At 33.0% G+C, this 14287-nt stretch overlaps 1 protein-coding gene across 2 annotated transcripts in view; it reads right to left on the minus strand.

The window, feature by feature from the left end:
* LOC142236651 (uncharacterized) overlaps positions 1-4754 on the minus strand; it is a 117286-nt gene extending 112532 nt beyond the window's left edge. For both annotated transcript variants that reach the window (XM_075307885.1, XM_075307883.1), the window contains exon 1: positions 4411-4754. The gene's annotated coding sequence lies outside the window, so the exon portion shown is untranslated. The remainder of the gene's footprint in view (positions 1-4410) is intronic.
* Positions 4755-14287: the final 9533 nt, after the last annotated feature.

Genomic DNA, 14287 nt, shown 5'->3' on the forward strand with positions numbered 1-14287 from the left:
CCGCCCGACTTAAGACTTTCCTTACTTGTTTTTCACTGTTTCCTCCTTTTTTCATTTTACTTCCCCAACTCTAAAAAGAGTATAGTGCCCTTTCGTTATTTTTTATGAAGATTCCTTTGTAATTTTTGTATATTTTCCACCGTTTTTTTATACCCTCCACCATAGGATGGGGGTATATTAACTTTGTCATTCCGTTTGTAACACATCGAAATATTGCTCTAAGACCCCATAAAGTATATATATTCTGGGACGTGGTGAAATTCTGAGTCGATCTGAGCATGTCCGTCCGTTCGTCTGTTGAAATCACGCTAACTTCCGAACGAAACAAGCTATCGACTTGGAACTTGGCACAAGTAGTTGTTATTGATGTAGGTCGGATGGTATTGCAAATGGGCCATATCGGTCCACTTTTACGTATAGCCCCCATATAAACGGACCCCCCAATTTGGCTTGCACACCCTCTAAAAGAAGCAAATTTCATCGGATATGGCTGAAATTTGGTACATGGTGTTAGTATATGGTCTCTAACAACCATGCAAAAATTGGTCCGCATCGGTCCATAATTATATATAGCCCCCATATAAACTGATCCCCCGATTTGGCTTGCGGAGCCTCTAAGAGAAGCAAATTTCATCCGATCGGGCTGAAATTTGGTACATGGTGTTAGTATATGGTCTCTAATGACCGTGCAAAAATTGGTCCACATCGGTCCATAATTATATATAGCCCCCATATAAACCGATCACCAGATTTGACTCCGGAGCCTCTTGGAAGACTAAAATACACCTGATTCAGTTGATATTTGGTACGTGGTGTTAATATATGGCCTCAAACACCCATGCAAAAAATGGTCGAAATCGGTCCATAATTATATATAGCCCCCATATAAACCGATCCCCCGATTTGGCTTTTGGAGCCTCTAAGAGAAGCAAATTTCATCCGATCCGGCTGAAATTTGGTACATGGTGTTAGTATATGGTTTCTAACAACTATGCAAAAATTGGTCCATATCGGTCCATAATTATATATAGCCCCCATATAAACCGATCCCCAGATTTGGCTTGCGGAGCCTCTGAGAGAAGAAAATTTCATTCGATCCGGTTGAAATTTGGTACATGGTGTTAGTATATGGTTTCTAACAACCATGCAAAAATTGGTCCACATCGGTCCATAATTATATATAGCCCCCATATAAACCGATCCCCCGATTTGGCTTGCGGAGCCTCTAAGAGAAGCAAATTTCATCCGATCCGGCTGAAATTTGGTACATGGTGTTAGTATATGGTTTCTAACAACTATGCAAAAATTTGTCCACATCGGTCAATAATTATATATAGCCCCCATATAAACCGATCCCCCGATTTGGCTTGCGGAGCCTCTAAGAGAAGCAAATTTCATCCGATCGGGCTGAAATTTGGTACATGGTGTTAGTATATGGTCTCTAATGACCATGCAAAAATTGGTCCACATCGGTCCATAATTATATATAGCCCCCATATAAACCGATCACCAGATTTGACCTCTGGAGCCTCTTGGAAGACCAAAATACATCTGATTCAGTTGATATTTGGTACGTGGTGTTAATATATGGCCTCAAACACCCATGCAAAAAATGGTCGAAATCGGTCCATAATTATATATAGCCCCCATATAAACCGATCCCCAGATTTGACCTCCGGAGCCCCTTGGAAGAGCAACATTCATCCGATTCGGTTGAAATTTGGTACGTGGTGTTAATATATGGCCTCAAACACCCATGCAAAAAATGGTCGAAATTGGTCCATAATTATATATAGCCCCCATATAAACCGATCCCCAGATTTGACCTCCGGAGCCACTTGGAAGAGCAACATTCATCCGATTCGGTTGAAATTTGGTACGTGATGTTAGTATATGGTATCCAACAACCATGCGGGAATTGGTTCATATCAGTCCATAATTATATATAGCCCCCATATAAACCGATCCCCAGATTTGACCTCCGGTGCCTTTTGGAGAGCAAAATTCATCCGATCTGGGTGAAATTTGGTACGTGGTGGAAGTATATGATATTTAACAATCATGCCAAAAGTGGTCCATATTACTCCATAATCATATATAGCCCCCATATAAACCGATCCCGAGATTTGGTTTTGGAGCCTCTTGGAAGATCAAATTTCATCCGAGTCAATTGAAATTTGGTACATTGTGGTAGTATATGGCCGTTAACAACCATGCCTAACTAGGTCCATATCGGTCTATAGTTATATTTATATAGCCCTCGGATAAATCGATCCCCAATCACACAAAAATTGGTCCAAACGAAAACGATTTAAGATAGTGCAACCCAAGTAATTCGATTGTGGATGACAGTCTTTCGTAGAAGTTTCTACGCAATCCATGGTGGAGGGTACATAAGATTCGGCCTGGCCGAACTTACGGTCATATATACTTGTTTTTTTTTAATTTCCTTTGTCTGAATATTTTGACTTACTCATCGTACTTTCCGATTTCTGTCGCTTTCTGAATAAAATATCACAACATATATATGTTTACTCTAAATTTGTAAATTTATATATGTTTACATTCACACATATTATTTTTATGAAACATTCATGCCTCAAACATAATATATTCTAACATATTAAAATATGTGTTCCACACTCAAGAAAAAGTGAACTCTCTATTCCAATTTAACTTTATTTTAGTTCAAGTTAAAAGAAAGTTTCCTTACTCTAATAATTTTTTGCGTACGTTAGTTAAATTAACTAAAACCGAGGAAAAAATATACACAAATGAAGCATAAAGATTAACTAAATTCGTGTCTTCCACAAAATTTCTTTAAATTTATAAATTTTACTACAAATGCGTTCATCACGAACTAAAGACATTCTTGCAATTTTGAACTCCAATGTTTTCCTTCAAACGAAAAATTTTTCTTTAACAAGTGAAAAAACTTAATTATGTCAAAAAAAATGTTCTTGAATTTGTTGAAAAATATTTACTTATTTTTATGACATCGGCGTGATGCCAGCGTTTGTAATACTCTTTTAGTTTTCTAAAAATATTCAAAATTTTCTAAAATTAAGCGAAAGTTTTCTTCCTGGTGGGTTCACTGTTTTTTCAGTGCAAACATTTAGTGCTAGTTTAGGAACATTACATGTTTACACTTAAATATATTTTGTTTAAAAAATTGTGCCCGAACACACATTTTCTTTATATCGGAACATATGAAAGACATACTTTTCTAACAGTGTATATAAATAATAATAAATATTTACTAATTTCCATATAATATTTCGTTTCGATTGGATGATAAATGAATGAGGTATAAAAAGTCGATTTGGACTTTACAAAAAGTCTATTTCCACGTTTTTAAGAAAAATTCGAATACCCGAAAAGTCGGGTATCGACTTTTGTATCCCTACTTTGTAATAAAGTTTAGGTTAGGTTAGGAATTACAATTAATGTCGTGCACTACGGAAGTATGATCCTTATAATCATTTTATTTTTTTACGTATAATACGTTTTATATTAAACGTTGAACTGATTTTCTTCATGTTTATTTTATTTATTTGTTTCTGAATAACTTCTTTAGAAAAAGCAGACAAATTATATTTTTTTTCTAATTTGATCACTGAATTTAATAGAGTTATTCATTTTTGTCTATTATTTATGTCAATTATATATTTATTATTATTAAAAATTACAATAAATTAAAAAAATTAAGCACTAGCAACTAATGGCTTAATCACTTTTTATACATAACCGAACAAAGGATATTAGCTTTCAATATTGTTACCGGTTTATTAACACATAGCACATTGTGCTTTACTGTATGCTGATGATATTAATACTAAACCAAAACTCTCTATGAACCTGTGTCAATATCCTTGCTAATATTGCCGCCATCACATTTCGTTGCACAAAGCCATGAAGTTGATTCGTCGTTGCAGAAAATGTCACCCTTAATCGAGAGCCCACTATGAAATAAGGATTCTTATACTCTCATACTTTTTCAAATTGTAAGTTGATTAGGGAGAGCAACGATATTGAGAGAGAGAGAGCCATCAACAAATATTGCCGGGTAATATGAAAAATTTTACTTTGAATAAAAATCGGTGAGTATACCGATGAAAGGAAAAAAAATATTGTGAAAAATGGAACAATATAGCCCATCATCGACAACAGTACGATAACTTTCGTCTTAGAATATCAACCTTGTCAAGAATATACAGTGAAACCGCTCAGAAGTGATCACCCACGCTTTAATTTTGCAATAATATATCAAACGTCTCACGAAAATTGTCCACATTTTACCATCTTATGGTGGTTGGTGTACAAATTGTATAACCAAATGTTCCATGCTATCCTCGTATATCAGCTGTTCTAATGCGCAAGGCATATCCAAAAGATACAAAAACCACTTACCTCCTTCGACCACAACCACCGTATGCGTAAAACAATTCAAGGCAGGAAATAAACACGACGCTGGTGTTGTATGAAACTTGCTTATGAAATTGTTTCATACATTCTATGACACACATTTCACATTCCTTGACCATGATGAGGCCGCTGGATAATGGGAATTACATCGACAACAAATTCTTTTCGCACGCATTTTCAAGAGCTTTTTACAGTTATAAAACAGTTAACATACGTTGATTGGGATTATGCTAAAACCATTTAACTATTTAAAATGACTTTTTAATTTTAATAATTTTTTTCCCGTAGTTTGCCGGCAAACTTGTAAGCGAATCCTTGCACACACACTGACTATTTCATTTTAAGAATAGCGCCAACAACTTTATGAGCAGGGTTGGTAAATAAAATCACCAATACCCCAAAAAGTACGTTTTTAACAAAAACGTTCCCTTAGTCAAAATCTTAGATGAGATATCTCATCACTGCATTGCAAACAGAGAGAATGAAAATGTCAACCGTATAGATGTCGCACAATGCCTGCAGCTTTGGTATTAACGTAGTGTTGTAAATTTTGATTACTTTTGACTACTCGTTACTATTCGTTACTTTTGAATTGAGTACTCGTTACAACTCGTTACTTTAAAAAAAAAAATTAAAAAAGACATTGTGGGCAATTTTTTTTCTTCTTTTTAAAATTAAAAACGGTATAGAAAAGCAGATTACAACTTCGTATTCAATATTCGGTATTTTTTCGTCAGGGTATATCTAGATGGCATTGTGTATTACTGATGCTTGCAATTTTCAAACTTTTTAAATCCACCATTGACAGTGGATACAAATATTTAGCGATCATTTTTATCGTGAGACCCAATGTTGAAATCTTCCATGGGTTTTTGAATAAGCTTGGGCCCTTCTCTGAAAACAATTGGATTGAACCAGCTGAAATCAACGACATTATTATTCATACTATTTGCATGAGACGTGATCCATGTGATTCTTTAAATTAAAGCTCCCACCTACACCCAATGCAATTTTTTTTTCAAATGCAAACGTTTTTAAGAAATCAGATAAATTTTTCACTTTCTTCAAATATGAAGCCATATATTCTTTTCGTGTCATTTTAACTGATAAAACGATTTTCGAAAACTTCAATTAATACTTTCCAAGAAGTCAAGAATTTTGCTTCCAAACCGCCAAATTACTTACCGTTAGAAGAAAAAAACTGGCATTGAAGATATTGAGTACGCATTTTCTCGTAACGAGTACTCAAAAAATTAGTCTGTAACGAGTACTTGTAATCAAATACTCGTTACTTTCCCAACACTATATTAACGACGTTGCGGTCGAAGCACTGTTTTGATAAATTGTTTATAAAGGCATCGGAAGTTATAATTTCAAATTGTCAGCCAAAAAATTTAATGAAATGAAAACATTTATAAAAAAAGAACATTTGTTACTACAAAGTAGGTTTTAAATCCTATTTTCTTTACGTTTCGTAAAGTCGGCAGAGAACTGAACTGGGTGACGCCGACGCAAACTGTATGATATTCGAGAGAAACTGTTGCGTGACCAACTATATTGCGACCCAAAAGGAAAGAAGAATCGACGTGAGGTTCCCCTCCAGTGCAAGAAATTCTTTTTTTTGGTTACTTGGGGGGGTCTCCAATGCCACACATTGTCCCCGGCCCTGTATTGGACAAAGTTGTGGGAGCTGGAGGGATGGCTGTGGTTATGTTGCCATGTTGGCTTGAAAAATGTTGTGCATTCCTATGCCTGAAACGGGTGACGAATTTGGGGATGTGAGTATTGGTCTCCCCTGGGGACTTCAGCGGTAAGAAGTCATCGCGGAGGCCTAACACAACATCTGGCCATTTCGTCACCACGTGGCAGGGTGCCCTTGGAATGGTGCAACTTTGCTCTCCATGATTCCAGTGCCTGAGACATGTGAAAATTTTGGGGGATTCATGTTCTGGATCTATCCAATGTTTTCTTCTCAAAGGAGAAAACATTGGAAGATCCCGAACCGAATCTGGCCGGTTTCTCACATGTCTCAGGGTGCCCCAGGGAATTTAGAAGTATAATTTAATTTATTTTTTTTGGCTTTTGTGTGTGGTTGGTCTGGTTGCTGGTGAGAAATGTGCGGATTAATTGAAACAGCTGTTGAAGATTATCGATTGCTATTGGCGAGCGGCATTGCCAGATTAAAATTGGTAAAGTACACTACGCTACACCAAAATTGTTGTTGTCATGATGATACCAGATAAAGCAGTTTTCATTCATAGTAAAACGGTGCGAGGGAATTTGAATTGAGTGAAAATTGTGGTGAAAAGACAAGGACGCATTGAGGATACTCGACGCAAAAGAAAAATGTAGTTACAACAAATTAAAATATGGCTACAGGAGATTGAGCTGGGAAGAGATTATAAAAGGGGGTATTTGGCTGAGTTTCGCGAATAGTCTGCTTCAAGTAGCGTGTATCGTGCACAGAATTATAACGAGGTGTGGTGTGCTTTATTTTATAATTGTCAACGTGAGTGGTTTTGGTTTAAAAGAACAGTTGAGTGAAAATTAATTTAAATAATTTCGGTTTTGTAGTGGTTATGCAGAAATTTTACTCGATTTCCGGTAGATTTCACCTTATTAGATTCTATGAATTTTAATTGATAGTGAGAAGGAAAAAATGTAAGTTTAAATTGGCATACTAGTGCTTTGAAACATATGAGAAAGTGCTATTCTCTTTTCTATAGATAGAAAAGCCTCCTAGACGTCAGGAGGCTTGGGGTTTTCTTCAGGAAATCGAGACCGTGATTGGAAAGTATTTCAAGACTTTGTGTAAGACCCATTGCATCAGAGGAGTTCTGGCGAAGGTTGCACGGTACTACGAAAGATTGCATAGCGATACGTCTGACTATCGAGTGACGAAATTGGTCAGCACCACACAACAGTATTGGTCAAACATTCCACACCGGAAAGAAAGGTAGGACGGTATAGTTTTTATTGAATAGTCGCGGAGGCGCACCCCCAGAACATTGTGTTTTTGAAAGAGGAAAACGGTTGAGCTAGTAAATCGATTCCTGATTTTGTGTCACCCAGTTGGGGTGTGGCTCCATCTAGCGCCAGTGCTGAATCGCCCGTAACCTGGTCGTAGAATTATAAGGGGGAAACCAATACGATATCTGTTGCTAAGGGGTATTACGGTATTAGCGCCTAAAATCATCAACAAAAAAAAAAAATACAATTCACTATATGAACCCCTCAGAGAAGGGACACCAATACATTGATATTTGAATATTTTGATTTGTTTGGTGAACTTTGAAAATCAACCATTGTTTAAGTTTTTTTTTATCATATTTAAAGTTTTGATATTTAATTATTTTTTTTATATATAATTTGATATTTATTTTGTTATTAGATTATTATATTTTATATATTATATTGTCAAAGGAGTTCCAATATTCCGTCGTCGTGGTGTTAAAAGTCATTTTTTAGTCTGTGAGTTGCAAAGTTTTATTTGTCTTTGCGTTTGTTTTTGTGGTCAGTAACAGTCTAGGCATGTTCCTTCTCTATTTGAGCTCATTTAGGTAGGATGTGGCTAGGGTTTATGAATTGTCGACCAAGTCGTATGAAGTGATGAATGATTAAATTATTTACAGATTACTTTGCAGTTTCCCGATTAAGTAATGATTCATTGCAAAAGACCGGAATACATTTAATTAAAAGAAAGAAAAAAAAAAGAAAGATGTTCGGTATTGTTGAAACATTTTTTTTGTGAATTATTTATTATGTATGATTTTGGTTGGTTAAATGTACTGGATAGAATTTAATGGTTTTCGATATTTTTCTGTTTTTTTTATTACTTACAATTGTTACATATATTAATTAACATAGTATATTGTTCAATACAGTCCAACGGCGGTTTAGGTATAAGGAATTAAATGTGTTTTTGTTTTTTTTTAGGATTTAGGTTTTTTTTGCTTTTAATTTAATAAATATGTTTATGTCTTGAATTGATAATACAATCATGATGTGGTAATTCTTTAGAACAAAGGAGGATTAACGTGAGGTAAGTGGTAAGGGTTTGAGCGGATTTTAGGGGTCATGATGAATGGAGGGGAATCCTCATGACCATGGCAGGGCGGGCGACTGGAGGTTTCCATCCACCTCCCACTTTAAGGAATCTGTTGTTGTTTGTTATTGTTGAGTTTTGGAACATTTGTGTTTATTGATACGGGCCTAGGGCTGGAATGACGGGATGGACCACCTTGAGGGAGAAACCACTAGAGCTAGGCGGAGCTGATGGTCATTCCTGGGCCGCATATAGGCACACGTAACAAAACGCCGACAAAAAATGCATGATATTAGAGAGATTTTCCTCTTGACTGCCACCCACTGCTGCCGCTACTACTTCAATCGAAGTATTTTGCTTCATTTTCACAAAATTTACTTCGTCACTCCTTCTTCCAAAAATCTGATTCACTTTTTGTTCTGCCTCAAATTTTTAAATTTTTCCCCATATTACATAATTGTTTTTCATATTCCTTTAATTACGATGAACATAGCGGTTTTAATCATTGAATTATTAACCGATGTGGACCATTTTTTGCGTAGTTGTTAGAGCCCATATACTTACACCATGTACCAAATTTCAGCTTGATCGGATGAAATTTGCTTCTCGTTTATATGGGGGCTATACGTAAAAGTGGACCGATATGTCCCATTTGCAATACCATCCGGCCTACATCAATAACAACTACTTGTGCCAAGTTTCAAGTCGATAACTTCTTTCGTTGGGAAGTTAGCGTGATTTCAACAGACGGACGAACGGACATGCTCAGATCGACTCAGAATTTCACCACGACCCAGAATATATATACTTTATGGGGTCTTAGAGCAATATTTCGATGTGTTACAAACGGAATGACAAAGTTAATATACCCCCATCCTATGGTGGAGGGTATAATAAAATGAATTCTATTGTTTTGTTTTCAAAAATGTATGCTACTTCAATTTTATTCAATCTACTCGACTTTTTTCCAAAATCTACTTCACTCAATTTTTCACTAGCGGCAGCACTACTGCCTCCTACTGACGCAGTTTCGTCTCACAGTTTCGTTCTCTTGTATTTTTATTCTCTCTGTTGCAAATCTCACCGGTATTGCCAGATTGAATTTAATAAAATCGAAATAATCACAAGCATTCAGTGCTGCCGCTAGTGAAAAATTGAGTGAATTAGATTTTGGAAAAAAGTGGAGTAGATTGAATAAAATTGAAGTAACATACATTTTTGAAAATAAAACAATAGAATTCATTTTATTATACCCTCCACCATAGGATGGGGGTTTATTAACACATCGAAATATTGCTCTAAGACCCCATAAAGTATATACATATATTCTGGGTCGTGGTGAAATTCTGAGTCGATCTGAGCATGTCCGTCCGTCCGTCCGTCTGTTGAAATCACGCTAACTTCCGAACGAAAGAAGCAATCGACTTGAAACTTGGCACAAGTAGTTGTTATTGATGTAGGTCGGATGGTATTGCAAATGGGCCATATCGGTCCACTTTTACGTATAGCGTCCATATAAACGGACCCCCAAATTTGGCTTGCGGGAACTCTAAGAGAAGCAAATTTCATCCGATCCAGCTGAAATTTGGTGCATGGTTTCAGCATATGATCTCTAACAACCATGCAAAAATTGGTCCACATCGGTCCATAATTATATATAGCCCCCATATAAACTGATCCCCCGATTTGGCTTGCGGAGCCTCTAAGAGAACCAAATTTCATCCGATCCGGCTGAAATTTGGTACATGGTGTATGTATATGGTCTCTAAAAACTATGCAAAAAATGGTCCACATCGGTTAATAATTCAATGATTAAAACCGCTATGTTCATCGTAATTAAAGGAATAGAAAAAACAATTAGGTAATATGGGGAAAATTTTTAAAATTTGAAGCAGAACAAAAAGTGAAGCAGATTTTTGGAAGAAGGAGTGACGAAGTAAATTTTGTGAAAATGAAGCAAAATACTTCGATTGAAGTAGTAGCGGCAGCACTGCAAGCATTGGATAATCGTTTCTATTCAACATGGTTCAACTTTTTTTTGAGTCGATATCAGATTTATGGTACAATAGCTTTGACAAAATATTTTAATATTTTGAGAAAGTCTTTATCAACCTTATTTGCTAATAGTCTTTTACAAATATGGCAAAACAAACATGTTCATGTGGGAAGAAAATCTCGATTTTGTAAAAGACATAGTAAAAAACCGGATATTATTGAACTTCAAGAATGTTTTAGTCGAAAAAAGAATGTGACTCTATATTATCGATTTTTTATTTCGGTAGAAAATGTTTTCAAAATTTTATTTCTATACAGAATTTTTGCAAAATTTTATTTTTATAGAAAATTTTGTCAAAAATTTATTTCAATTGAAAATTTTGTACAAATTTTATTTCTATAGGAAATTTTTGCAAAATTTTATTTCTATGGAAAAAATTTTGCAACATTTTTTTTCTACAGATTTTTTTTGCAAAATTTTATTTCTATAGAAAATTTATGCAAAATTTTATTTATATAGAAAATTTTGTCAAAATTTTATTTTCTTTAAAATTTAGTCTCTTGACAATAATTTTCCAGTGAAATTTTTGTTGAAATTTAGTAAAAAGTACCTTTGTGGTGCGAGAACAAAAACAATTTGTTTTTTTTCGACCGTCGTTTGACGGGCTTTTCAACTAGTATTCTATGATTTGTGCAAGTTTTATAGGTAAGCGTTTTTCAAAATAAAACCTCCAGCTTTTCTTCAACATCTTCGATAAGATTTTTCTATGCAGCTAAAAATATATATTTATTTATATAAAAATATTCATTCATTTCGGGGGGGTTTGATCCCCCTCACACCCCCCCCCCCCCCCCCCCTGAATACGGCCTTGCTATAGGCCCCCTAGCTAAAAATTTATAGACTGAACTTATAAGTTAAATTAATGTTTTATTTCATAAAAATGAATAACAAAATAGACATCAAAATAACTCGACAATTAATTTATAATTTTTTTGGTTTTCTTTTTTCAAATAGTTAAAAAAAGTAAGAATAAATAAAATGGTAAAAATTATTCAAATTTTGCCACAAAATGCTAAATCCATTATAGAAATTTTTATAGAATTTTTGAAAATATTCGAGGGAAAAAGTTTCAATCAAGCGTTAGAATGCATTAAAAATCATAAGCATCTAAGCCCCCTCCCCAGTGGCCTTCCTATGCTTATGGGTACATACCGCGCTCAATTCGAAATATTTTCATATAAACATTGAAATTACTTCATCAAAGTTACACATGAGCTTGCTCGCCTATTGGCAGTATTGTTCTATTTAAAGTTTATTGACTGATGTATTTTAACCTTATTTATCATGTACATTATTGTTATCGAAGCTATTGTTGTCCAATTTTCAGGTAGCACAAATATTAAACGCAAATACAGATGTTTTAGTTCTTTTATTTAAATATGAGATATGCACAATATGTTTTTAATCCTTAATAATTGCATATGTATTTTTTGGTTGTCAACATTTTTAGTATATTGAGTTATTAAGGTGGGTACTAATTTCGAGTTTTTAGCCGGTATGGAAATCTAACGAAATTTGCGCTACCCATAAGAAATCCCAGCAAAAAAGCGTCGCCAAAAAAGTAGTGAACATGTTCTTTTTGGATCCTGAAGTGGTGCAAAATTGGCACAGAAGCGATGAATTTAACATGGGCTTATCATAGGGCGGATGTCCACCATTTCAACAGCCGTTGCACTGAATTTGCATCACTTCTTAAGGTGTTTTGGATGTGAATTAAGAAATTTTGCGATATTTTGACAAATAAATAAATTTTAACTTTTTTATGATTTTTAATGCATTCTACCGTTTGTCTGGAATGTTGACATCAAGTATTTTCAAAAACTCGCAAGTTTTCGAGAATTTAACATTTTTTTTTTTTTGCAACATTTAAGTAATTTGTATCATTTTATAAATTCTAGGTCTGTTTTTAACCAACTTGAAATAAAAAATTTAAATTTCCCATTAAAAATATGAAAAAAAACGAGTTTTAAAAAATTGACTCAAATGAACTTCCTGTGCAGTTAAAATAAATAACTTCTTTGGGAGAACATTTCTGGAAGAGCTTTTAAAGTTGTGCCTTTAGAAGAACTTCCACATTTTTTGCTGGGATGCGTTGCTATATTTGTTAGCGAAAACTCCGCGAGCCATTGTTTTCGACTGTTTACATCTCATAAGAAATACATGGCAAAACTGTATTGTTGACACAAAAAAGAATTTCTTAAATGTGGTCTTAAAAGTGGCTACTACCCCTGAATTTTTTGAATTTAATGGCACCCTCACCACTTCGAAAAATCTCTCATCGGAATAGCACCGATCACTAGCATTTATGCACAGCTATAATTCCTAGCGAACTTTTCTTTTCCAACGGTCGATAAAATCGCCATGAAGAATTTTTCCTTAAAAGTCTGGTATGCGCCTCTAACGGAAAATTCCGCTACTCACAAGAAATGCATATTCAAAATCTACATTGATTTGTTGAAATTCGAGTCAAATTTTCATTTTATCACAGAATGAAGCAACAAAATTCCGATGCCGATAAAAATAATAATAAAATAAAATTTTGACAAAATTTTCTTTAGAAATAAAATTGTGACAAAATTTTCTATAGAAAAAAAATTTTGACAAAATTTTCTATAGAAATAAAATTTTGACAAATTTTTCTATAGAACTAAGACTTTGACAAAATTTTCTATAGAAATAAAATTTTGAGAAAATTTTCTATAGAAATAAAATTTTGACGAAATTTTCTATATAGAAATAAAAAATAATAATAAAAAAATTTTGACAAAATTTTCTATAGAAATAAAATTATGACAAAATTTTCTATAGAAATAAAATTTTGACAAAATTTTCTATAGAAATCAATTTTGACAAAATTTTCCATAGAAATAAAATTTTGACACAGTTTTCTATAGAAATAAAATTTTGACACAATTTTCTATAGAACAAAAATTTTGACAAAATTTTCTATATAGAAATAAAAAATAATAATAAAAAAAATTTTAACAAAATGTTCTATAGAAATAAAATTTTGACAAAATTTTCTATAGAAATAAAATTGTGACAAAATTTCTATAGAAATAAAATTTTGACAAAATTTTCTATAAAAATCAAATTTTGACAAAATTTTCTATATAGAAATAAAATTTTGACAAAATTTTCAAATAGAAATAAAATTTTAACACAATTTTCTATAGAAATAAAATTTTGACAAAATTTTGTAAATAAATAGAGTTTTGACAAAATTTTCTATATAGAAATAAATTTTTAACAAAATTTGCTATATAGAAATAAAATTTTGACAAAATTTGCTATATAGAAATAAAATTTTGACAAAATTTGCTATATAGAAATAAAAAAAATAACAACAAAAATTTTGACAAAATGTTCTATAGAAATAAAATTATGACAAAATTTTCTATAGAAATCAATTTTGACACAATTTTCTATAGAAATAAAATTGTGACAAAATTTTCTATAGAAATAAAATTTTGACAAATTTTTCTATAGAAATAAAATTTTGACAAAATTTTCTATAGAAATAAAATTGTGACAAAATTTTCTATAGAAATAAAATTTTGACAAAATTTTCTATATAGAAATAAAATTTTGACAAAATTTTCAAATAGAAATAAAATTTTAACATAATTTTCTATAGAAATAAAATTTTGACAAAATTTTCTAAGTAAATAGAGTTTTGACAAAATTTTCCATATAGAAATAAATTTTTAACAAAATTTGCTATATAGAAATAAAATTGTTACAAAATTTGCTATATAGAA

Source organism: Haematobia irritans, chromosome 4 (assembly GCF_050003625.1).
Source record: "Haematobia irritans isolate KBUSLIRL chromosome 4, ASM5000362v1, whole genome shotgun sequence".
Classification (NCBI taxonomy): Eukaryota; Metazoa; Arthropoda; class Insecta; order Diptera; family Muscidae; genus Haematobia; species Haematobia irritans.